Raw genomic sequence first — 25,711 nt, 5'->3', positions numbered from 1 at the left:
CCCGGTGATCTACACTGCTCTGATCCGTGCTCACAACCTTGCTTTTCCTACTTTTGGCGTTATTTTGACAGCAAAGGAGGAGAAGAGAGACTGTGGCCGATGCAAAATGTAACCATGAGTCGTATGAGCAAGCCAACGAGTCATGATACGAAAAAACCACGAGTCGTATGAGCAACCATACGAGTAGTATGAGGTACCCTGCGAGCAACGACTCTCTCGGTCTCTTTCACTCACTTGTTAGGTGTTTGTGTCTTGTGTCCAAAATTCCTCAAAAATAGACATGAGTCGTATTAGCATAGCTTTGAGCACTATGAGCAACATTTCGATTCGTATGAAAAAGAGTGGACACACTGAAATGTCTCGCCTGTTCCAGTGTTCATAATATAACTTATGTTGTAAGTATAAAAAAACAAGTTTAAACCACAAGCATTATAAATAAATTAACATTTAAATGATCAATGTACATGAGACGAAGGTGAAATAAACCCTTTCAGACAGAAATGTAGTTCATGCACTCATTCCATACAACAAATCTAGTTTACCTATAGCTAAAAGTATCTCCGAATAATCCTCTTAAAAAATAACCTTGACCATGAAAGATAGGTCAAGATCAACTTACACCTACTTAACAGACATACACACCTTACAATTATTCCCTACACCAAATATAGTTATACTATCCCTTTAGTATCTGAAAGAAGGCCAAATCAGATAAATGTAACATTGGCCTATGAACCATGACCTTGAGGTCAAGGTCAAATGATTATTGCCAGAATGGAATCCATACACGAAATATAATTGACTTCTGAGAAATAGACCATATCACAAATTTTTAATTTGGCCAGTCAACCATGAAAAAGAGGTCAAGGTCAGATTATTATTGACAGACAGACATGTACACCTTACAAACATTCCATACACCAAATATAACTGACTGGATACTTATAGTATCTGCAAAATAGACCAAAACACCAAAAAAAATATACTTTGACCACTGAATCATGAAAATGAGGTCACGGTCAGATGTCACCTGCCAGTTGGACATGAACAACTTACAATCATTGCACAACCAATTATAGAAGACCTATTGCTTTATAGATATGGACTTATAAAAAAGAAGATGTGGTATGATTGCCAATGAGACAACTATCCACAAAAGACCAAAATGACACAGACATTAACAACTATAGGTCATCGTACGGCCTTCAACAATGAGCAAAGCCCATACCGCATAGTCAGCTATAAGAGGCCCCGATAAGACACTGTAAAACAATTCAAACGAGAAAACTAACGGCCTTATTTATGAAAAAAAAATGAACGAAAAACAAATATGTAACACATAAACAAACATTAACCTTGTTAACTGATCCATGCAATGATGTCGAGGCCAAGTGAAAACTGACTGACAGACATGAGGACCTTGCAAGGTAGTACATATCAAATATACGGGTATCCTATTACTTATATTAAGCGAGAAATTATCATTGCAAAAGAAAAAGATTTTTTTTCTCAAGTAGTTACTGAACCATGGAAATGACGACAAGGAAAATCGTCATGACAGACGAAAAGTTCGTAACATAAGGCATCTATATATAAAGTATGAATTATCCAGGTCATCTACCTTCTGGAAAATAAAGCTTTTAAATCAAGCGCTAACGCCACCGGATCACTATTCCTAAGTCTCGCTTTCTGCGACAGAAGTCGCTGGCGAGACAAAAAACCTGAAAGTAACGACTCTTAACGCTGTAAAGCATGATTCAGACTAAAGTTTCACCGCACACACACCACCATTCCCACGCTGAGACCTTGACCTTTTACCTTGAAAATCGATAGCTTCCGAGTAGATACAAAGGACTATCATCAAAACTCGTCAAAACTCATTGAAAGATGTTGATTCTAAAGTGTCCACAAAGGGATGATATGGACAACATAAACAATTACAAGTATTACTGCGACCTTGACCTCTGACTTTGAAATTCAAAAGCATCCGTGATATTGTTTTGGACTATCATCAAACGAAGCATGCTGATTCTAGAGTGTCCACAAGAAATGTTTCGGTGGAAGGACGGAAGCTTTCAAATATTCCCACGCAACTAAATTAGCAAATAAATCTGTCGTTCGTCATTACTGTGAAGTTTCAAAACATTTAGCCTAACAGTTTCAGAGGAGAAGATTTTAGAAAATCGGCCAATGAGAATCTAAGATTTGCTATAGCGACCCTGTTTTTCATTGGACCAGAACAAAAATAAGTAAGTTCGTAAAGAACCTTCAACTGAACATTCCTATAAAGTTTCGTTTAAATCCGTCCAGTGGTTTCAAAGAAGAAGATGAAAATGTGAAAAGATTACGACGGACGACGGATGCAACTTGATGGTCAGGTGAGCTTAAAATGTAGCATAAGGACATGAAAGATAGACTGTGCCAAGTTCAAAGTAAATCCCTTCAGTGGTTTTTGAGAGAAAATTTTCGGAATGTTAACAGCGGGCGACATACGATGGAAAGCAAAAGCACAAATAGTCTTCGGCTAGGTATACTAAGCTAAAAAATAAATATCATGAAATCTCCTTCAATATCTTTATTTGGTCAACAAAACTGACAAAATAATATGAAGCTGAAAAATGGGGGCCCGTATGCATAACACATCTTAAGGTTATATTTGTTCGTAAAGAACGGTTTTTTCTTCAAAAGCAATGGACGTCTACTGGTACTCTAAATGGAAATCTTAACTTCAGTATTTTTATGAATACAGGCTCAGGCCATTCTCAGTAATGCATCATACTCAGTACATTTTATATATTGAACTGAAAAGCAAACTTAATCATGTTTACTTAATAATATTTACATTAAAAAGTTACATTCAGTGCATATGATATTAAAGTGTTAATAAAGAAAAAAAGCTAAAAACTTTATGATCTTATTTAAATTGGTCTAAATTTGAAAAAAATGAAAACAAAATTTCGACAGGAATACCTCTGACTCAGAAAAAAAGTGTAATTCACACTGAATAAAAGTGTCAACGAGTTAAAATAATGGTGGAAAGGTTATTTATTGGTTACATGCCTAAAATTACCCCAGTTGCTGGAAACTACTCTGATACTTTCAGAAAGTACTCCTACAGCTTATTTAAAAAAAAGGCAAAAAAGGGACATATCTCCCAAGACGAGACATTGGAGCAATGTAATTAATATGCTGACCAATATTTTGATAGCTTTACTGCTTTACAAATACTGAGTCTAACCTCATGATCTATTTCAAGCCATTTGAACATTGTTAGTAAACCCTTTAGATTATGTTTACCTAGTTAAGATCAGGACCCTTTTGATTTTTACAGGGTCAAAGATTTTAATATGTTTATGATGGATAGTTGACCCATATCGATAATACTTTCAGACTGGTGACCTAAAAATGCAAGAGGTGGGATTAACTTCAAATGACATATTTTAATGCCATTTGAACCATGCATGTTTATTTTGTTGAGACAAGTATACACTCTACAGTTATAATCTTCAGTTAAACATATCTAGATTCAGTCAGGCCAGTCACTCAAAGGATGCTGCAGTGATCTAGCATTGATGTAAGCATGGTTAAACAATGTGCATTTAGTCCCTGACAAATTTACATTTTGTTGATTCTTCTTTGAATCATTACATGAAATCATACAATACAATCTTAAAACAATGTGCATTTAGTCCCTGACAAATTTACATTTTGTCGATTCTTCTTTGAATCATTACATGAAATCATACAATACCAACTTATTGAATGTAAGTGATAAAGGCAAAAGAAAGGAATGTCCAAACTTCAATCAAAGAAGTGACTAAACATAATCCATCACCCACATGTTTGTTTTGAATATGTTCATAAAGTCTTCTCTGAGGTCAGCAACAGACTCATAACAAGATGGCAGTTGTAGCATATTCCCACAAGTCTGAGCTGTGGGTCTCCTCTCAAAACCTGAAAGCATACTAAATGCTACATTTAATTGGTAACACATGAGGTTTGATCCAGTACAAAAACGCATAAAGTTTTGAAGTCCTTTCTCGTCTAAACTTTTTATAAACTTTTAAAGATAACCAGCCACAATCTGTTCTTTGAGTTCAAGAACATCAGGAAACTTTAGAAGTTTCAACACTTTTGCAACTGTTGGGTTCTTGTCTTCATAAACTCTTGAACTCTTAGCTGGACTGTTTGTGGAGTTAATGATGAAGTCTTTGAAGGTGATTCATTTGATGGATCAGAAGATAAGTTAGCGACTTGTTTATTTACTTGTAGTAATTTGTGATCAGGTAAACTATCATCGGATGGAGATTCCATTTCAGAACAGCCCACAGCAGTTGTTGGTAACTTCTTGCTGTATATGTAAAATCGTAGAAGTTTTGATCCTGTCAAAGTATATAGGTCTCCAATTGTGCAATCATTGTCCATTCTGCCTCCCATAAAATTTCTGACTTCAAATTGAAAATCTGTTACGTTTCCTCTTTTCGATTTGCCATTCAGGAAAAAGACCTTCTTCCCATGTTGCAGGATATCATCTTGCATCCAGGTCTTCGGTGCATTGATGTATCTTACGCCTCCATTATTTAGTGTCCTGACTTGACGATATTCACTACTTCTGTAATCGTAATCAAACCACCCAATTTCAATCTTCCTCTCTTGCTTTTTGGCATTGTCATTCCCTTTCAGCTTTCAATAAAGAATGAAGAACGAATGTACAAAAACAAAAAAATTAAACAACTAAACACTCTTTATTCAATGTTTACTTTTTAGCTCATTTTTTTTCAATTGCTAAATATGTGATAAATAGATTATTATTCACTGTAAATTATTCCTGTACATGCACACAGTTGCTTACATTACTCAGTTGCTTACCCATGCTACACTACACAAGTATTGGTACTCCAGATCTATATAGTGGAAGAAAGAATAAAGAAGAAGAAGAAGAAGAAGAATATGGCATTTTCCATATCGACCCTATTATCAGCCCTTGACCCATATCTATACCTTGGGCTAAAGCCCTTGGTCCGATATGGGACAAGACCCCTAAAGGACCTTGAGATGAGGAACACAGATTTTTGACTCTCATTAAAAAATTAGTCCGCCATGCATATGTGGGAGCTGTGATTTTAAAAATTGACATAAATGAACTAGGACTGGTGTTTTATAGAGCTGATGTGATGTGAAAAAAAGTATACAAAAATAAACCTGATCAAAAAATTACAAAGGACATATTTTTTAATGATTTTTATGGTCAGAATTTTGGGATTATTTCCTGTGGAGAGTGACATTTTTCACTATCTTTCGGGGTTGGGCACTTGACGGGAAAACGAATCACACCTGCCACCCCGAAAATCGCACCACATGTGTCCAAGTGTCTCAGCTTCAAAACGAGCTATCATACATATCCAAGTTTACGATATGGCCTGAGCAACAGAAGAAAACGTTAACATTATGGCCTATGGAGAATCTAATGCGCATATTGACCCATCTTGTGACTTTTAATTTCAAAGGTGATGGAGTGTGTCATGGCTCAGTGACTACAATATTAGGATGAAAGCTGCTGAAATCAAGGTCAGTTACACTCTTTTAGTGCTAATTAATCAAAACAATACAAAATGGCTTCTCAAACTTTTGATTTTTATCAAAAATATACCAATATTCTGTTGTTAAATTGCATTGATGCAGAAAATGGGTCGTGTAAAATCTGGACAGGGGCCATTCAGAGGAAAAGAAATTATATGTTAGGGATGCTAAATGTGGCTTATCCAAATGGAAAAAGGACAAAAATGAATGTTGCACGCTTGTCAAAAATGTTACAGCTAAAAACAATTGATATTGATAGAAATTTAGATGCCTCCCATCTCTGTCATAATGCCTTGTGTGTTAATGCTGACCATATAATTTTTGAGCCCCATGATTTAAATAACCACCGTAAGGTCTGTGTAGCTTCACAAAAATGCACTACTCATGAACTGCATGGCACAACATATCCTAACTGCATGCTGCATCTTAAACTGTGGTTTGTTATATTTTTAATTCTAAAATTTAAGTCTCCCCGAGGTGACAACTGCACATTTCATTATGCACGAATCATTTACTCAAATACAAGTTTCTTACACTGCTCAAAAAAATGAAAATGGGATAAAAGCCCTCCCTCTTACCCTCCAAGACACTGAAACAAACATGCATGTTTAATAACCTGAGGTAAAACATTTACGGCTGGTTTCACGAGTGTTTACATTTTACTTTACATAGAAGGGGGAGTAACTCTTGTTGTTTACAAATGTATTTTTACCTGTGTCAGGAAATTGGGACAATCAAACCACATGAACCAACTGAAGTAAGCACGAGTGAAAAGAAATCCTCAATATAAAAACCAAACAAATCAAACAAAAACTACAAAATCATAAAATTAGGATATCAAAAAGTAAAAGAAAAAGCCTACAGAACTAAAATAGTTGCAAAACAGAATGGAAGTAAATATGGACATGATTTTATTTTATTTTATTTTATTTCCTTGTATGTTCAGTTTCAACTAATGTGTGCAGTATAGGAAACACAAATTTTTATGCAATATATACATGTGTTTAAATTTGCATGTATGATGCTGTGTGTACAACTCTAAATTATGATGTCATAATGCAATGACGTCACAAAAACCATGACGTCACAATGTACTCTTCACCAAAAAAATAACCCATTTTTTCCACTTTCATGACACATACAAAGAAAACCTCTAAAATTCTTATTACTTGATGGATTTTAAAAACAAGACTAGTTTTGGAAAGGTCTATGACTAATCTTTACAGTAATGCAAAGATATAAGAGCTTTTTATTCAATAAAAAAAAATATAATAGAAAACAAGACTCTCAGGGTGGACAAATTTCTTAAATCTGATAGTTTTTAAGTGAAAAACACTATATTTTCATGATATATCAACAAAAAAAGATGATTTGTAGAAAGTCTGTAAGGCAAAAGAGGCTTATGAATTGCAGTTATACCAAAAAAAGTTAAAACAAATGTTTAAAATGAAAATTTATAACATATGCTTATTGTGTTTTTTTCTTTCTTAAAAATGATATTAAACAGTTATAAACATTGCTACCTAAAAGTATTAAAATGACCTTATTTTATTTCAGATATGGCTAAAACTTCACAGAATTGTTCAGAAATGTGTACTGAAGGGATACAAACTGCAAAATAAGTGGAATCTGACATTAGCTGATCTCATATGGGACAAGACCCCTAAAGGACCTTGAGATGAGGAACACAGATTTTTGACTCTCATTAAAAAATTAGTCCGCCATGCATATGTGGGAGCTGTGATTTTAAAAATTGACATAAATGAACTAGGACTGGTGTTTTATAGAGCTGATGTGATGTGAAAAAAAGTATACAAAAATAAACCTGATCAAAAAATTACAAAGGACATATTTTTTAATGATTTTTATGGTCAGAATTTTGGGATTATTTCCTGTGGAGAGTGACATTTTTCACTATCTTTCGGGGTTGGGCACTTGACGGGAAAACGAATCACACCTGCCACCCCGAAAATCGCACCACATGTGTCCAAGTGTCTCAGCTTCAAAACGAGCTATCATACATATCCAAGTTTACGATATGGCCTGAGCCACAGGGACTCGGTTAGCAGATTAAAATTTTGTTAATCAATGTTTTTTATATTTTTTTTAGTATTTCCTGTCTATTTGTATTACTTTATTAACGTATTTGACGATGTCATCGATATTTCTTTGTTTTCTAGCAATGTGCACTTTACTATCCATATCCGTATACTGAAAAAACCTAAAGGGATCTAAGTCGCCATCTTGGATTGCCTTACCTACTTGGAATAAAAAATATTTAAAAATATTAATAAATTACTGTATACCTTACAAATGCACTCGTTTTCTTCCTAAATAATTCTTCTATCACATGCATATTTTCATTTCCCGATCAACGGAACCCTTACGCAGCTTCGGTTGCATTCAGGTCGAAACATTCAAATTTCCCGGCGAAAGCAACGTTGCTGGCACTCTCGCCGTTTCGCAACGATTCAGACGAAAGGGGAGGTAACATCTTGTTATTCGGAACTTCTCGGATGAATACTCCCTACCTGACGATAACTACCCAAATTATCGAATGCAATTTTCCCGCAATGTAAACAACAACATGGATTCAGGACAGGATTTGGCTAAAAAACTTATTTGCAATGGACATAACCTTGTTTTGACAGGTCAAGGGGGAACAGGAAAAACACACACAATTAAATCATGTTTTGAGCAATTGAAATTATTAGGAAAATGCGTCCAATTGACATGCTACACAGGAATAGCCTGCAGACAGTATCCCTCATCCATAGGTGCTACAACATTACACAGGTTTTGTGGACTAGAAGATGGTCGACATAATAACAATGACTTGTTAAATTTAATCAGTTTTGATGAAAGATTTCTAATTACAAAATGCAGAATTACTAAAACAGATGTATTAATTATTGATGAAGTTTCAATGGTGTCAAAAAAAATATTTGAACAAGTAGAATTTATTTGTCGAAAAATCAAAAATCCAGCATTATATTTTGGAGGAATCCAAGTTGTCCTTAGTGGTGATTTTTTTCAGCTGCCACCAATACGTGATGAACTGTATGGAGATTATGGCCATTATTGCTTTGAAAGCAATTTTTTTATAAATTTATTTCCTCACAGAATTAATCTCAGTAAACTTTATAGACAAAATGAGACATCTCTATCAAATGCTGTGTCAGAATTAGAAAAAGGCGAACCATCCGAAGAAACCAATCTATTTATAAAATCTTTAAATAGAGACATAGAAATTCCAGACGGTGAACCGGTTGTAAAATTATTTTCTAGAAACCTTGATGTTGACTTCTTCAATTGTGATAAATTAGAGACATTGAATGAATACCCCCTGCATTGCTTCCCATCTAAAGATGAAGGGGATCATTTTTATTTAAAAAAAATGCTGGCACCCAAACATTTAGGGTTGAAAATATCAGCACCTGTTATGTTGTTAGTAAATTTAAGTGACAAATTGGTCAACGGACTTATAGGGAGAGTGCAAAAAATACATGAACATGAAATACAAGTACAATTTGTACTCGATGGAAAAAATGAGAGTGTTGCTATTACCAAGTATACTTTCACAAAATATGATCCAGTTGACAAAAAATGCATTGCCAAAAGAATTCAGTTTCCAATTAAACTGGCGTTTGCAATAACAATCCATAAATCTCAGGGCATGACAATTCCTTATTTGGAAATTGATTGCAAAAATTCAAACCAACCAGGACAAGTTGGTGTGGCAGTAGGCCGAGCTAAATTAATCAGTGGACTAAAAGTGACCAACTATAAATCATCCAGTATAAAAAGACATCCTGAGGCAGTATACCAGTTTTATCGTTTATGTGAGGTTCCCTACATGATCAATTTTGAAAATGTATGTTGTAAAATTGCGTTCAAAGAAGATAATATTACAGAAGTACATATGAATGTAGAGAATTTTACAGAATCTGATTCAGACATTGAAAAAAGTGAGTTTTTTCTCAATTTTTTAAATGAGTTGGACCATACTTATACATGTACAAGTAGTGAGCAAATTTTGGACCTCAACACAGTTTTTAATGAAGCTTGTCAAGATTTCATAGACACTCCTGAAGAAAACAATGCAGAAACTTCAAAGAATAAACTTTTGGAAAAGGAATCTTTTCTAATGAAATGGTTGAAGGTGCAAAATGATAAGGTACTAGAGATGTTCAACACTTGTTCAAAAGAACAGATGACTTTTAAGCAAAAAATGTTTACTGAATTTTATACTAAGTTCAATATGTACCTAAAATCATCAGAATTTGAAAGTTAAGTTAAACCATTGATTCATGAAAACAAGTTTGGGAAGCAAATTTTGGTAGCAGTTATGTTTTTAATTCAAAAACGGGTGTTAAGAGATGCCTCAGATTCTCTCCAGAGCACGGGTCAATCAGTTCAAATTAATTGTCCTATAAATATGGAAATATCTGCAGGAGGGAGAGGGAAAATCCGATATATTGGTGGATATGTCATTGCAAAGTGTCGATATAAACTTACAAAAACTATACAAAATAATTTATTTGTTCCTGGGTTAGTACCAGAGGTTAGACAATTGAAATTCAGGGTTAACATTTTAGATGAAATGATTGTGTCTGCATCAGAAATTACAAATGAATCAATATATGAGGAGACTTTAGAGGAGACCAAAAGAAAGCAAAATCTATCAGAAGGTCTGACAAACATTCATGACAAAATTTTGAATTCTTTGAGAGTCTTGAATTAAAAGTTAGAACTCTTCTTTGTTACAAAAACCTTCAACATCACAGAAAAGAACTGTTCAAATTTGCTCAAAATGAAATTTTATCTGACAATGCACTACTTGAGGAATTTTGCTTAAAATATTGTTATGTAAGGACAGCAGTAGAAACTGAGGAGGAAGAGCAAGATGATATGAGTATTTTATTAGAAATGGGAGAAAAATTAGTAAACACCTGTGTGCATTTGGAAATTATATTTAAATTTATTGTGAACCTTTTTCTAAATGTTTCTATAGCCCAGTTTAGGAAGGATTATTTGACAGCCATAAGAAGAGAGAAAAGTAAAGCATTGCGTAAAAAGGTTATGGAAAAAACTGAAAAGAAAAAAGGAGTTAAAACAATTGAAATGAATTTTCTTATGACTGACACATCTGAAAATAAAATTGTCTCACAACTTGGACTAAAATCTATGTCATTACAGAATGAAAAATTCTATTTAGAATTCACAAAGAAAGATTTGATTAAAATCTTGAAAGCATATGGAGTGAATTTATCAATGAGTAAGAAAAAACCAGAATTGGGACAAGTATTGGCTGAAAAGTTGAATGAGAATAGTGCTATGCCAAATTATTGCATTTTCAAAGATTCTAGTACATGTACAGACAAAGAGATACATCATCCTGATACAATTGTTGAAATGCCAGAAACAGAAATAAGTGCACCCAGTGCAACAGTTGCAGTGTCTGATAAAAGTATGACACAATCTCAAGAAGATGCACAAATACATGTACACCAAGATAACACAACTGAAACTACAACTCATTTACCTTCTCAGAGTGTTGTTACTGAACCTGACAGTGCAAGTGTTTTTGTCACAACTGATTGCACCACCCAAGCAAGTTCATCAAAGAGGAAAGGTAATAAGAAAACTACAAGAAAGCAAACAAGTAAAGCCAAAGGTAGACAGGGGAAAAGGGGTATAGGAAGAAAGTTGAAACAAACAACACCACTTCCAGATTCCTCAGATGAGAATTGTGGTATTTGTGGAAAACCTGAAAAATCTGAGGAGGACTGGATTTGCTGTGATATATGCTCTATTTGGTATCATAGAGACTGTGTCGGATTAGAAGATGAAACCAGTTGGCTGACGTGTTCCAATCCTGATGCTGTATATACTTGTCCAATGTGTGTTTAGTTAGACAAATGTCTTGAATGTAAGTATACTTCACCTTTCATTCACCTATTTCTAGTAATTGGTTGGCCAATTCCATTCAAATTGATTAAAAATTTTAAATTGAGCTCACTTAAAAACTGATATCTACATGTATTACAGGTGCATGGTGTGGGGTATACATCAATGACAGTAATCCAACAACAAAGACCCTAAAAATTCTGAACAAAATATATATCATGTACATATTTTTGAAAAAATATCTATACAATGCCCAATTCCAGATTGTCCAATGTCTACAAAAATTGTTAACAAATTTACAGAAACTGTATGGGGTATTTCAATGAGATAGCAATCCAACAACACAAAAGAACATGTCATCTAGAGGTCAAAATGTCAATCTTTTTTGATTATGGTATGTATTTTTCCAGAATATAGGTACACAGATTGCCTTCTTTCGGGGCCTTTTATCGCTGACTATGCGGTATGGGCTTTGCTCATTGTTGAAGGCCGTACGGTGACCTATAGTTGTTAATGTTTGTGTCATTTTGATCTTTTGTGGATAGTTGTCTCATTGGCAATCATACCACATCTTCTTTTATATATTTTTAAGTTAATTTTGTAATTCAGAGAAATTTTGCTTTTCACCAAAACAAATTATCATTAATAATCTGACCTGTTTCATTTATCTGAACTCAGGAAAATAAATAACAATTTAAAATAAAATAAAACATTTCAACAAATTCAAATTTTGTCATTATATTCTATTGCATACATTTTTAGAAGTTTATTGTTTCCTGATTTTCTTGCAGGGCTCGCTACATGTCTCCTTGGAAGTTCCAGTTGTATAGATGTTTGTTGTGGTACAGTTTGACAGTCCACCTGTATTTGATTTTCTTGATATTGAACCTTCACCAAGTATAATAGTGTTCATGGTTCTACTGTATGTTAGGTAAGTAGGATTGGTATTTGCTCCATTGTGTAGACCCCTTTGTTGAGAAAATATGTTTTCTAAAACATCACTGTTAATTCGATTTGGAATAATTGATGAGGATATGCGTTGAAATCTATCTTTACACATTTCATCAAAACCCACCAGAAGTGAGGTAAGATCCTCCCTGGTTTGAAATGATAATAGGCACTTCTCTTTATCTTTGATTTCAGTACTTTGCTTAATACTAGCCTCCCAAGCTCTGAACCAATTCAGGACCTCTCTGTTCTCATCAAGTCTTTTATCAGAATACTGACATATGGGACGTTGATCCCTAAAATTTTTTGTAAGTACAGAAGTTTTTTTTAGAAATTCAATGCTACTGTTTAGCTCGTCTCCTTTTTCTTTCAGTGACATTTGGTAGCATTGCATTAAATGAAGCATATTTTCATTTAAAACATCCTCAGCTAGTTTATTCCGCATCTTTGATTGAGATGTGAGAAAAAAGTGTTCCATAGTTAACTGCTGATAAATTTTGAATGGGTTCACAGCTATGTCCCATTGGTATGCCTTGTACCAGTGCTCCCAAAAAATATGATTTGATTCAAATTTTAATACTTTTTTGTGAGTATTGAGAAGACCGCTTTTAGATATGTTGTTCCGAATTTTTTTCATAACATGGGAATAGTCCATTATAACATGTATATTTGGTTTTGAACTGTCATATATGTTCTTAATACTCATTGAAAACATTGTTTCTGATGTCTTACCATCAATTAATATCTTCATGAAGTCTCTGTTGTATTGAGCACCATCAAGACTAACATATGTTACTGTGAAACCAAACAATCCTAGCATTTTTACTGATTGCCAAAATATTAACAGCATTTCAGATGGAGTGACTTGTGTCGTCGGATAATGTGCAAAAGGGAACCTGAAACCTGTATGTCCTAAAAACAAAAGTTGCAACACATGGGAAGCTAGTTGAAGACTTTCCTTACCGCTGCAAAGAGTTTTATATATAGTTTGTTTCATCAAGTCCCTCATTAAAGCCAATAATTTCAAATGAGTTGCCTTTTTTGCGAAGTTCTAAGTCCTCCTGAATGGACATCTCATCCAACATAATCCCGCCTTCATAGCCACCTAATCCAATATTTTGGGCTAAAGCCTCATTTTTCATCCAATGTAAAATGTCTTTTTGTATTCCAGGTTCATGCTGCACTCTGTTTTTATACGTTTGGAGTAAACACTTGGACGGAAGAACCATAAATCCACTTTTTGCAAGATCTTCATATGCACGAGGAGAACGACAGTAAATTGATAAACACATTCTGATGATATCTTTATCCCAGCGCCTAGCATGAGGATTTAAATTAACAAACTGAGTTTGTGATAATAAAAAAGATTGTGCTTTTTCTGGAAAACCACCTAAAAATTGTTTTAATTGTAACAAATTATTGTTATTTACTGGTAAATCATCACATGGTTTCTGTAAAGTCTTGTTGTCATTTTGAAAATCTTTGTCATTATTTTTGTTCTTAAATTTCCTGCATACCGCACATACATTTAATTTTGATTGAAACGGAACAACACCTTTGCAGTTTTTATATCTGTATTTAAATATCGAATCATGACTGGTATCTGCACGATTTTCTCTCAGCGCATTTTCTGGTAAATCAATGATGTTGTTGATTTCAGATTCATCAACCCCAGAACAGATTATAAAGTTTTTTGCTAAGTCAATTATGCACTTTACACTTTCTTTAGACAATTCAAATGTGTCAGATATTTTTAAATCATCAAGAAAAACCTTTTTACCTGAAATTGTTACATTCCATATTCCAGAGGAATGAAAAGTAATTTCTGTTAAAATTCTGTTGCCATTGACTAAACAACCATTAAAGTGTCCTAATGTTATTGCATGGTCAGTTTTACTTATTAAAATGGTATTTTCTTGAATCATATTTGAAATGTGTTGAAATTTAAATTCATCTTCGTTTGAAACTGGAATCTTCCAGGCAAGTCCATAATAAACTTTGGTGAATTTTTTATAATTATTTTTACATCGCTTTGTTTTAGCCACACAATTCATAAACATTGGAATTTTTCTTATGATTCTTCCAATTTCATGGGTGGAAAATTCCAAATTTCTTTGTTGTATTTCATACAGTTCAATAGATGAGTTCTCATCTTGAAAGATATTCTCTGTCAACCTAAAAAAATATATTCTTTGAATTACAAAGTGCTGTTTTTGTAGCCTTAAACATTTGTTTTTGCTTTAAATATGCCTTGTTTTGTTATTTTTGTTCATGAGTTACTGTCTCGTTGATGCATACCCAACATCTTCTTTTATTCATACATTATGGTACTAGATTTTCAAGCAACATTTTTTGTTGTTGCAAGGATGTATGCATAAGTAATATAAATCCCATAAAAGCTAGCTTCAGTAAATACAAAATATTCATTGATTGGGCATGAACAATTGTATTTAAGTTTGTGTATTGAAACAGATATCCAGTTTTATTGCTATTTGTTTAAATTTTTATTATGTTAATAAAGTATAATGTCAATTTGCAGCTTTACAGTCTCTTTATATAATGAAAAAGGAGATGTGGTATGATTGCTAAGAAGAAATCTATCCACCATATTGCAATAGGTATCCAACGTTATTGCTGTTTATAAAAACTTGCATTATGTTTATAAAGTATATTGCCTTTAACAATATAAGCAAACAAAACAGGAGTTGTGGTATGCCTGCCAAGTAGGAAAGTGTCAATAATTAATTAATGACTTTATTTAAGCAACTATAAGTCAACTGTACAGCCTTCAACAATGAACAATTTGTCAAAGACCATGCTGTTATGTCAGCTTCAAACATGAAAAATGTATCTATGACGGATAAAAAAAGGAAAATCAAATATGACAGACAGCAACCAATGACACACCAAATAGCAGGCTTCTGTATGCAATAGGATTATAATGTGATGTGGGCACTTCCCTGACTTGTACAGCAGTGTATAGAATTTATAAAAGACAAAAGTCAACAGCTACCTGTGTAATGTCTAGTGTTTGCACTGAAACTCTTAATTTCAAAAGTAATTTTTGTTTGCTGGGTACCGGTGTCTGTCTGAACTACATCTGCCAAATATTTGCTTTATTCATCAAATTATAGGTGTGCTGCATTTTGGGCTTCTTTTAAAAAGTTATTTTCATCTTCAGTATAATAGCCAATGAGACAATCAGGAAATGAAGATCAAACTAAACTCGCATATGAGGTTTTAAGGATATTTTTTGTTGGCTTGCTGTCTAAATGATGTAAACCATTATTATACTTCTTGCGATGATCTAACTTTATGCATGAATATGTTCCATATGAGTTCAGTCAATTGATTCACTTCTCATAATCCTGCAATACACAGCAATACAAACCAGTATATTGGACTTAGGCAGCAACCATTTGAATTTGAAGGGGGGGGGGGTATGGTTTTTTTTAGTCAAACTTTTTTCACCTTTTGCGAAAAACAATCTTTCTTTCATATGAAGTCATGAGGTCTAAGTATTTGCAATGTACGTCACTTAACAACGAAAAAAACAGTATCATATAGTCGGCTAGGACCCAGACAAAAAATATAAGTAAGTTAGAAAAAAAGACATGAGAGACATGAACCACTGACAACCATCAAACTGCAGGCTCCATGGGACAGACACTGAAATAACTATTTCAAGTTGTGTATTTCCAGATTATTACTTTTAAGATTTGCCTACCCCCCCCCCCCCCCCAAGAAAAAAAATCTAGTATTTTTTATCAGGAAAGAGACTTCTAACTAAATTAACTAACTGTTATATAACTAATTTTGACTATTAAATTACAATAAATAATTACCATGAAACTAGCGAACTTGTCTCCTCCATTTGTTCTACAATTCTGTTTTATCTGTTAAGATTCTGTTTTTGGCGGATTTGTAGTTAGCGGGGAAATTATTGCGGGAAATTTAATTTCGATAATTTGGGTAGTTATCGTCAGGTAGGGAGTATTCATCCGAGAAGTTCCGAATAACAAGATGTTACCTCCCCTTTCGTCTGAATCGTTGCGAAACGGCGAGAGTGCCAGCAACGTTGCTTTCGCCGGGAAATTTGAATGTTTCGACCTGAATGCAACCGAAGCTGCGTAAGGGTTCCGTTGATCGGGAAATGAAAATATGCATGTGATAGAAGAATTATTTAGGAAGAAAACGAGTGCATTTGTAAGGTATACAGTAATTTATTAATATTTTTAAATATTTTTTATTCCAAGTAGGTAAGGCAATCCAAGATGGCGACTTAGATCCCTTTAGGTTTTTTCAGTATACGGATATGGATAGTAAAGTGCACATTGCTAGAAAACAAAGAAATATCGATGACATCGTCAAATACGTTAATAAAGTAATACAAATAGACAGGAAATACTAAAAAAAATATAAAAAACATTGATTAACAAAATTTTAATCTGCTAACCGAGTCCCTGTGGCCTGAGCAACAGAAGAAAACGTTAACATTATGGCCTATGGAGAATCTAATGCGCATATTGACCCATCTTGTGACCTTTAATTTCAAAGGTGATGGAGTGTTTCATGGCTCAGTGACTACAATATTAGGATGAAAGCTGCTGAAATCAAGGTCAGTTACACTCTTTTAGTGCTAATTAATCAAAACAATACAAAATGGCTTCTCAAACTTTTGATTTTTATCAAAAATATACCAATATTCTGTTGTTAAATTGCATTGATGCAGAAAATGGGTCGTGTAAAATCTGGACAGGGGCCATTCAGAGGAAAAGAAATTATATGTTAGGGATGCTAAATGTGGCTTATCCAAATGGAAAAAGGACAAAAATGAATGTTGCACGCTTGTCAAAAATGTTACAGCTAAAAACAATTGATATTGATAGAAATTTAGATGCCTCCCATCTCTGTCATAATGCCTTGTGTGTTAATGCTGACCATATAATTTTTGAGCCCCATGATTTAAATAACCACCGTAAGGTCTGTGTAGCTTCACAAAAATGCACTACTCATGAACTGCATGGCACAACATATCCTAACTGCATGCTGCATCTTAAACTGTGGTTTGTTATATTTTTAATTCTAAAATTTAAGTCTCCCCGAGGTGACAACTGCACATTTCATTATGCACGAATCATTTACTCAAATACAAGTTTCTTACACTGCTCAAAAAAATGAAAATGGGATAAAAGCCCTCCCTCTTACCCCCCAAGACACTGAAACAAACATGCATGTTTAATAACCTGAGGTAAAACATTTACGGCTGGTTTCACGAGTGTTTACATTTTACTTTACATAGAAGGGGGAGTAACTCTTGTTGTTTACAAATGTATTTTTACCTGTGTCAGGAAATTGGGACAATCAAACCACATGAACCAACTGAAGTAAGCACGAGTGAAAAGAAATCCTCAATATAAAAACCAAACAAATCAAACAAAAACTACAAAATTATAAAATTAGGATATCAAAAAGTAAAAGAAAAAGCCTAAAATAGTTGCAAAACAGAATGGAAGTAAATATGGACATGATTTTATTTTATTTTATTTTATTTCCTTGTATGTTCAGTTTCAACTAATGTGTGCAGTATAGGAAACACAAATTTTTATGCAATATATACATGTGTTTAAATTTGCATGTATGATGCTGTGTGTACAACTCTAAATTATGATGTCATAATGCAATGACGTCACAAAAACCATGACGTCACAATGTACTCTTCACCAAAAAAATAACCCATTTTTTCCACTTTCATGACACATACAAAGAAAACCTCTAAAATTCTTATTACTTGATGGATTTTAAAAACAAGACTAGTTTTGGAAAGGTCTATGACTAATCTTTACAGTAATGCAAAGATATAAGAGCTTTTTATTCAATAAAAAAAAATATAATAGAAAACAAGACTCTCAGGGTGGACAAATTTCTTAAATCTGATAGTTTTTAAGTGAAAAACACTATATTTTCATGATTTATCAACAAAAAAAGATGATTTGTAGAAAGTCTGTAAGGCAAAAGAGGCTTATGAATTGCAGTTATACCAAAAAAAGTTAAAACAAATGTTTAAAATGAAAATTTATAACATATGCTTATTGTGTTTTTTTCTTTCTTAAAAATGATATTAAACAGTTATAAACATTGCTACCTAAAAGTATTAAAATGACCTTATTTTATTTCAGATATGGCTAAAACTTCACAGAATTGTTCAGAAATGTGTACTGAAGGGATACAAACTGCAAAATAAGTGGAATCTGACATTAGCTGATCTCATATGGGACAAGACCCCTAAAGGACCTTGAGATGAGGAACACAGATTTTTGACTCTCATTAAAAAATTAGTCCGCCATGCATATGTGGGAGCTGTGATTTTAAAAATTGACATAAATGAACTAGGACTGGTGTTTTATAGAGCTGATGTGATGTGAAAAAAAGTATACAAAAATAAACCTGATCAAAAAATTACAAAGGACATATTTTTTAATGATTTTTATGGTCAGAATTTTGGGATTATTTCCTGTGGAGAGTGACATTTTTCACTATCTTTCGGGGTTGGGCACTTGACGGGAAAACGAATCACACTTGCCACCCCGAAAATCGCACCACATGTGTCCAAGTGTCTCAGCTTCAAAACGAGCTATCATACATATCCAAGTTTACGATATGGCCTGAGCAACAGAAGAAAACGTTAACATTATGGCCTATGGAGAATCTAATGCGCATATTGACCCATCTTGTGACCTTTAATTTCAAAGGTGATGGAGTGTTTCATGGCTCAGTGACTACAATATTAGGATGAAAGCTGCTGAAATCAAGGTCAGTTACACTCTTTTAGTGCTAATTAATCAAAACAATACAAAATGGCTTCTCAAACTTTTGATTTTTATCAAAAATATACCAATATTCTGTTGTTAAATTGCATTGATGCAGAAAATGGGTCGTGTAAAATCTGGACAGGGGCCATTCAGAGGAAAAGAAATTATATGTTAGGGATGCTAAATGTGGCTTATCCAAATGGAAAAAGGACAAAAATGAATGTTGCACGCTTGTCAAAAATGTTACAGCTAAAATCAATTGATATTGATAGAAATTTAGATGCCTCCCATCTCTGTCATAATGCCTTGTGTGTTAATGCTGACCATATAATTTTTGAGCCCCATGATTTAAATAACCACCGTAAGGTCTGTGTAGCTTCACAAAAATGCACTACTCATGAACTGCATGGCACAACATATCCTAACTGCATGCTGCATCTTAAACTGTGGTTTGTTATATTTTTAATTCTAAAATTTAAGTCTCCCCGAGGTGACAACTGCACATTTCATTATGCACGAATCATTTACTCAAATACAAGTTTCTTACACTGCTCAAAAAAATGAAAATGGGATAAAAGCCCTCCCTCTTACCCTCCAAGACACTGAAACAAACATGCATGTTTAATAACCTGAGGTAAAACATTTACGGCTGGTTTCACGAGTGTTTACATTTTACTTTACATAGAAGGGGGAGTAACTCTTGTTGTTTACAAATGTATTTTTACCTGTGTCAGGAAATTGGGACAATCAAACCACATGAACCAACTGAAGTAAGCACGAGTGAAAAGAAATCCTCAATATAAAAACCAAACAAATCAAACAAAAACTACAAAATTATAAAATTAGGATATCAAAAAGTAAAAGAAAAAGCCTACAGAACTAAAATAGTTGCAAAACAGAATGGAAGTAAATATGGACATGATTTTATTTTATTTTATTTCCTTGTATGTTCAGTTTCAACTAATGTGTGCAGTATAGGAAACACAAATTTTTATGCAATATATACATGTGTTTAAATTTGCATGTATGATGCTGTGTGTACAACTCTAAATTATGATGTCATAATGCAATGACGTCACAAAAACCATGACGTCACAATGTACTCTTCACCAAAAAAATAACCCATTTTTTCCACTTTCATGACACATACAAAGAAAACCTCTAAAATTCTTATTACTTGATGGATTTTAAAAACAAGACTAGTTTTGGAAAGGTCTAGGACTAATCTTTACAGTAATGCAAAGATATAAGAGCTTTTTATTCAATAAAAAAAAATATAATAGAAAACAAGACTCTCAGGGTGGACAAATTTCTTAAATCTGATAGTTTTTAAGTGAAAAACACTATATTTTCATGATTTATCAACAAAAAAAGATGATTTGTAGAAAGTCTGTAAGGCAAAAGAGGCTTATGAATTGCAGTTATACCAAAAAAAGTTAAAACAAATGTTTAAAATGAAAATTTATAACATATGCTTATTGTGTTTTTTTCTTTCTTAAAAATGATATTAAACAGTTATAAACATTGCTACCTAAAAGTATTAAAATGACCTTATTTTATTTCAGATATGGCTAAAACTTCACAGAATTGTTCAGAAATGTGTACTGAAGGGATACAAACTGCAAAATAAGTGGAATCTGACATTAGCTGATCTCATATGGGACAAGACCCCTAAAGGACCTTGAGATGAGGAACACAGATTTTTGACTCTCATTAAAAAATTAGTCCGCCATGCATATGTGGGAGCTGTGATTTTAAAAATTGACATAAATGAACTAGGACTGGTGTTTTATAGAGCTGATGTGATGTGAAAAAAAGTATACAAAAATAAACCTGATCAAAAAATTACAAAGGACATATTTTTTAATGATTTTTATGGTCAGAATTTTGGGATTATTTCCTGTGGAGAGTGACATTTTTCACTATCTTTCGGGGTTGGGCACTTGACGGGAAAACGAATCACACTTGCCACCCCGAAAATCGCACCACATGTGTCCAAGTGTCTCAGCTTCAAAACGAGCTATCATACATATCCAAGTTTACGATATGGCCTGAGCAACAGAAGAAAACGTTAACATTATGGCCTATGGAGAATCTAATGCGCATATTGACCCATCTTGTGACCTTTAATTTCAAAGGTGATGGAGTGTTTCATGGCTCAGTGACTACAATATTAGGATGAAAGCTGCTGAAATCAAGGTCAGTTACACTCTTTTAGTGCTAATTAATCAAAACAATACAAAATGGCTTCTCAAACTTTTGATTTTTATCAAAAATATACCAATATTCTGTTGTTAAATTGCATTGATGCAGAAAATGGGTCGTGTAAAATCTGGACAGGGGCCATTCAGAGGAAAAGAAATTATATGTTAGGGATGCTAAATGTGGCTTATCCAAATGGAAAAAGGACAAAAATGAATGTTGCACGCTTGTCAAAAATGTTACAGCTAAAAACAATTGATATTGATAGAAATTTAGATGCCTCCCATCTCTGTCATAATGCCTTGTGTGTTAATGCTGACCATATAATTTTTGAGCCCCATGATTTAAATAACCACCGTAAGGTCTGTGTAGCTTCACAAAAATGCACTACTCATGAACTGCATGGCACAACATATCCTAACTGCATGCTGCATCTTAAACTGTGGTTTGTTATATTTTTAATTCTAAAATTTAAGTCTCCCCGAGGTGACAACTGCACATTTCATTATGCACGAATCATTTACTCAAATACAAGTTTCTTACACTGCTCAAAAAAATGAAAATGGGATAAAAGCCCTCCCTCTTACCCTCCAAGACACTGAAACAAACATGCATGTTTAATAACCTGAGGTAAAACATTTACGGCTGGTTTCACGAGTGTTTACATTTTACTTTACATAGAAGGGGGAGTAACTCTTGTTGTTTACAAATGTATTTTTACCTGTGTCAGGAAATTGGGACAATCAAACCACATGAACCAACTGAAGTAAGCACGAGTGAAAAGAAATCCTCAATATAAAAACCAAACAAATCAAACAAAAACTACAAAATTATAAAATTAGGATATCAAAAAGTAAAAGAAAAAGCCTACAGAACTAAAATAGTTGCAAAACAGAATGGAAGTAAATATGGACATGATTTTATTTTATTTTATTTTATTTCCTTGTATGTTCAGTTTCAACTAATGTGTGCAGTATAGGAAACACAAATTTTTATGCAATATATACATGTGTTTAAATTTGCATGTATGATGCTGTGTGTACAACTCTAAATTATGATGTCATAATGCAATGACGTCACAAAAACCATGACGTCACAATGTACTCTTCACCAAAAAAATAACCCATTTTTTCCACTTTCATGACACATACAAAGAAAACCTCTAAAATTCTTATTACTTGATGGATTTTAAAAACAAGACTAGTTTTGGAAAGGTCTAGGACTAATCTTTACAGTAATGCAAAGATATAAGAGCTTTTTATTCAATAAAAAAAAATATAATAGAAAACAAGACTCTCAGGGTGGACAAATTTCTTAAATCTGATAGTTTTTAAGTGAAAAACACTATATTTTCATGATTTATCAACAAAAAAAGATGATTTGTAGAAAGTCTGTAAGGCAAAAGAGGCTTATGAATTGCAGTTATACCAAAAAAAGTTAAAACAAATGTTTAAAATGAAAATTTATAACATATGCTTATTGTGTTTTTTTCTTTCTTAAAAATGATATTAAACAGTTATAAACATTGCTACCTAAAAGTATTAAAATGACCTTATTTTATTTCAGATATGGCTAAAACTTCACAGAATTGTTCAGAAATGTGTACTGAAGGGATACAAACTGCAAAATAAGTGGAATCTGACATTAGCTGATCTCATATGGGACAAGACCCCTAAAGGACCTTGAGATGAGGAACACAGATTTTTGACTCTCATTAAAAAATTAGTCCGCCATGCATATGTGGGAGCTGTGATTTTAAAAATTGACATAAATGAACTAGGACTGGTGTTTTATAGAGCTGATGTGATGTGAAAAAAAGTATACAAAAATAAACCTGATCAAAAAATTACAAAGGACATATTTTTTAATGATTTTTATGGTCAGAATTTTGGGATTATTTCCTGTGGAGAGTGACATTTTTCACTATCTTTCGGGGTTGGGCACTTGACGGGAAAACGAATCACACTTGCCACCCCGAAAATCGCACCACATGTGTCCAAGTGTCTCAGCTTCAAAACGAGCTATCATACATATCCAAGTTTACGATATGGCCTGAGCAACAGAAGAAAACGTTAACATTATGGCCTATGGAGAATCTAATGCGCATATTGACCCATCTTGTGACCTTTAATTTCAAAGGTGATGGAGTGTTTCATGGCTCAGTGACTACAATATTAGGATGAAAGCTGCTGAAATCAAGGTCAGTTACACTCTTTTAGTGCTAATTAATCAAAACAATACAAAATGGCTTCTCAAACTTTTGATTTTTATCAAAAATATACCAATATTCTGTTGTTAAATTGCATTGATGCAGAAAATGGGTCGTGTAAAATCTGGACAGGGGCCATTCAGAGGAAAAGAAATTATATGTTAGGGATGCTAAATGTGGCTTATCCAAATGGAAAAAGGACAAAAATGAATGTTGCACGCTTGTCAAAAATGTTACAGCTAAAAACAATTGATATTGATAGAAATTTAGATGCCTCCCATCTCTGTCATAATGCCTTGTGTGTTAATGCTGACCATATAATTTTTGAGCCCCATGATTTAAATAACCACCGTAAGGTCTGTGTAGCTTCACAAAAATGCACTACTCATGAACTGCATGGCACAACATATCCTAACTGCATGCTGCATCTTAAACTGTGGTTTGTTATATTTTTAATTCTAAAATTTAAGTCTCCCCGAGGTGACAACTGCACATTTCATTATGCACGAATCATTTACTCAAATACAAGTTTCTTACACTGCTCAAAAAAATGAAAATGGGATAAAAGCCCTCCCTCTTACCCTCCAAGACACTGAAACAAACATGCATGTTTAATAACCTGAGGTAAAACATTTACGGCTGGTTTCACGAGTGTTTACATTTTACTTTACATAGAAGGGGGAGTAACTCTTGTTGTTTACAAATGTATTTTTACCTGTGTCAGGAAATTGGGACAATCAAACCACATGAACCAACTGAAGTAAGCACGAGTGAAAAGAAATCCTCAATATAAAAACCAAACAAATCAAACAAAAACTACAAAATTATAAAATTAGGATATCAAAAAGTAAAAGAAAAAGCCTACAGAACTAAAATAGTTGCAAAACAGAATGGAAGTAAATATGGACATGATTTTATTTTATTTTATTTTATTTCCTTGTATGTTCAGTTTCAACTAATGTGTGCAGTATAGGAAACACAAATTTTTATGCAATATATACATGTGTTTAAATTTGCATGTATGATGCTGTGTGTACAACTCTAAATTATGATGTCATAATGCAATGACGTCACAAAAACCATGACGTCACAATGTACTCTTCACCAAAAAAATAACCCATTTTTTCCACTTTCATGACACATACAAAGAAAACCTCTAAAATTCTTATTACTTGATGGATTTTAAAAACAAGACTAGTTTTGGAAAGGTCTATGACTAATCTTTACAGTAATGCAAAGATATAAGAGCTTTTTATTCAATAAAAAAAAATATAATAGAAAACAAGACTCTCAGGGTGGACAAATTTCTTAAATCTGATAGTTTTTAAGTGAAAAACACTATATTTTCATGATTTATCAACAAAAAAAGATGATTTGTAGAAAGTCTGTAAGGCAAAAGAGGCTTATGAATTGCAGTTATACCAAAAAAAGTTAAAACAAATGTTTAAAATGAAAATTTATAACATATGCTTATTGTGTTTTTTTCTTTCTTAAAAATGATATTAAACAGTTATAAACATTGCTACCTAAAAGTATTAAAATGACCTTATTTTATTTCAGATATGGCTAAAACTTCACAGAATTGTTCAGAAATGTGTACTGAAGGGATACAAACTGCAAAATAAGTGGAATCTGACATTAGCTGATCTCATATGGGACAAGACCCCTAAAGGACCTTGAGATGAGGAACACAGATTTTTGACTCTCATTAAAAAATTAGTCCGCCATGCATATGTGGGAGCTGTGATTTTAAAAATTGACATAAATGAACTAGGACTGGTGTTTTATAGAACTGATGTGATGTGAAAAAAAGTATACAAAAATAAACCTGATCAAAAAATTACAAAGGACATATTTTTTAATGATTTTTATGGTCAGAATTTTGGGATTATTTCCTGTGGAGAGTGACATTTTTCACTATCTTTCGGGGTTGGGCACTTGACGGGAAAACGAATCACACTTGCCACCCCGAAAATCGCACCACATGTGTCCAAGTGTCTCAGCTTCAAAACGAGCTATCATACATATCCAAGTTTACGATATGGCCTGA

The 25,711-nt window shown here is 33.3% G+C and overlaps 2 long non-coding RNA genes and 1 pseudogene across 2 annotated transcripts in view; 2 read left to right on the top strand and 1 right to left on the bottom strand.

Annotated features, from left to right (window-relative positions):
* The window catches only part of LOC143081727 (uncharacterized), a 328,217-nt gene that overhangs the window by 284,817 nt on the left and 17,689 nt on the right, over window positions 1-25,711 (top strand). The gene's annotated exons all lie outside the window — the stretch shown is intronic.
* Window positions 12,232-13,886, bottom strand: LOC143081726 (uncharacterized; annotated as a pseudogene).
* LOC143083115 (uncharacterized) lies at window positions 16,912-25,706 on the top strand. Its single transcript, XR_012980545.1, has 5 exons — window positions 16,912-17,056; window positions 18,618-19,251; window positions 20,816-21,449; window positions 23,019-23,652; window positions 25,222-25,706. It is a non-coding gene; the product is annotated as an uncharacterized LOC143083115 (long non-coding RNA).

This window comes from Mytilus galloprovincialis, chromosome 7, assembly GCF_965363235.1.
Source record: "Mytilus galloprovincialis chromosome 7, xbMytGall1.hap1.1, whole genome shotgun sequence".
NCBI classification, from domain to species: Eukaryota; Metazoa; Mollusca; class Bivalvia; order Mytilida; family Mytilidae; genus Mytilus; species Mytilus galloprovincialis.
Note: the sequence above shows the minus strand (reverse complement) of the source record. Positions and strands in the feature narration are given on the sequence as shown.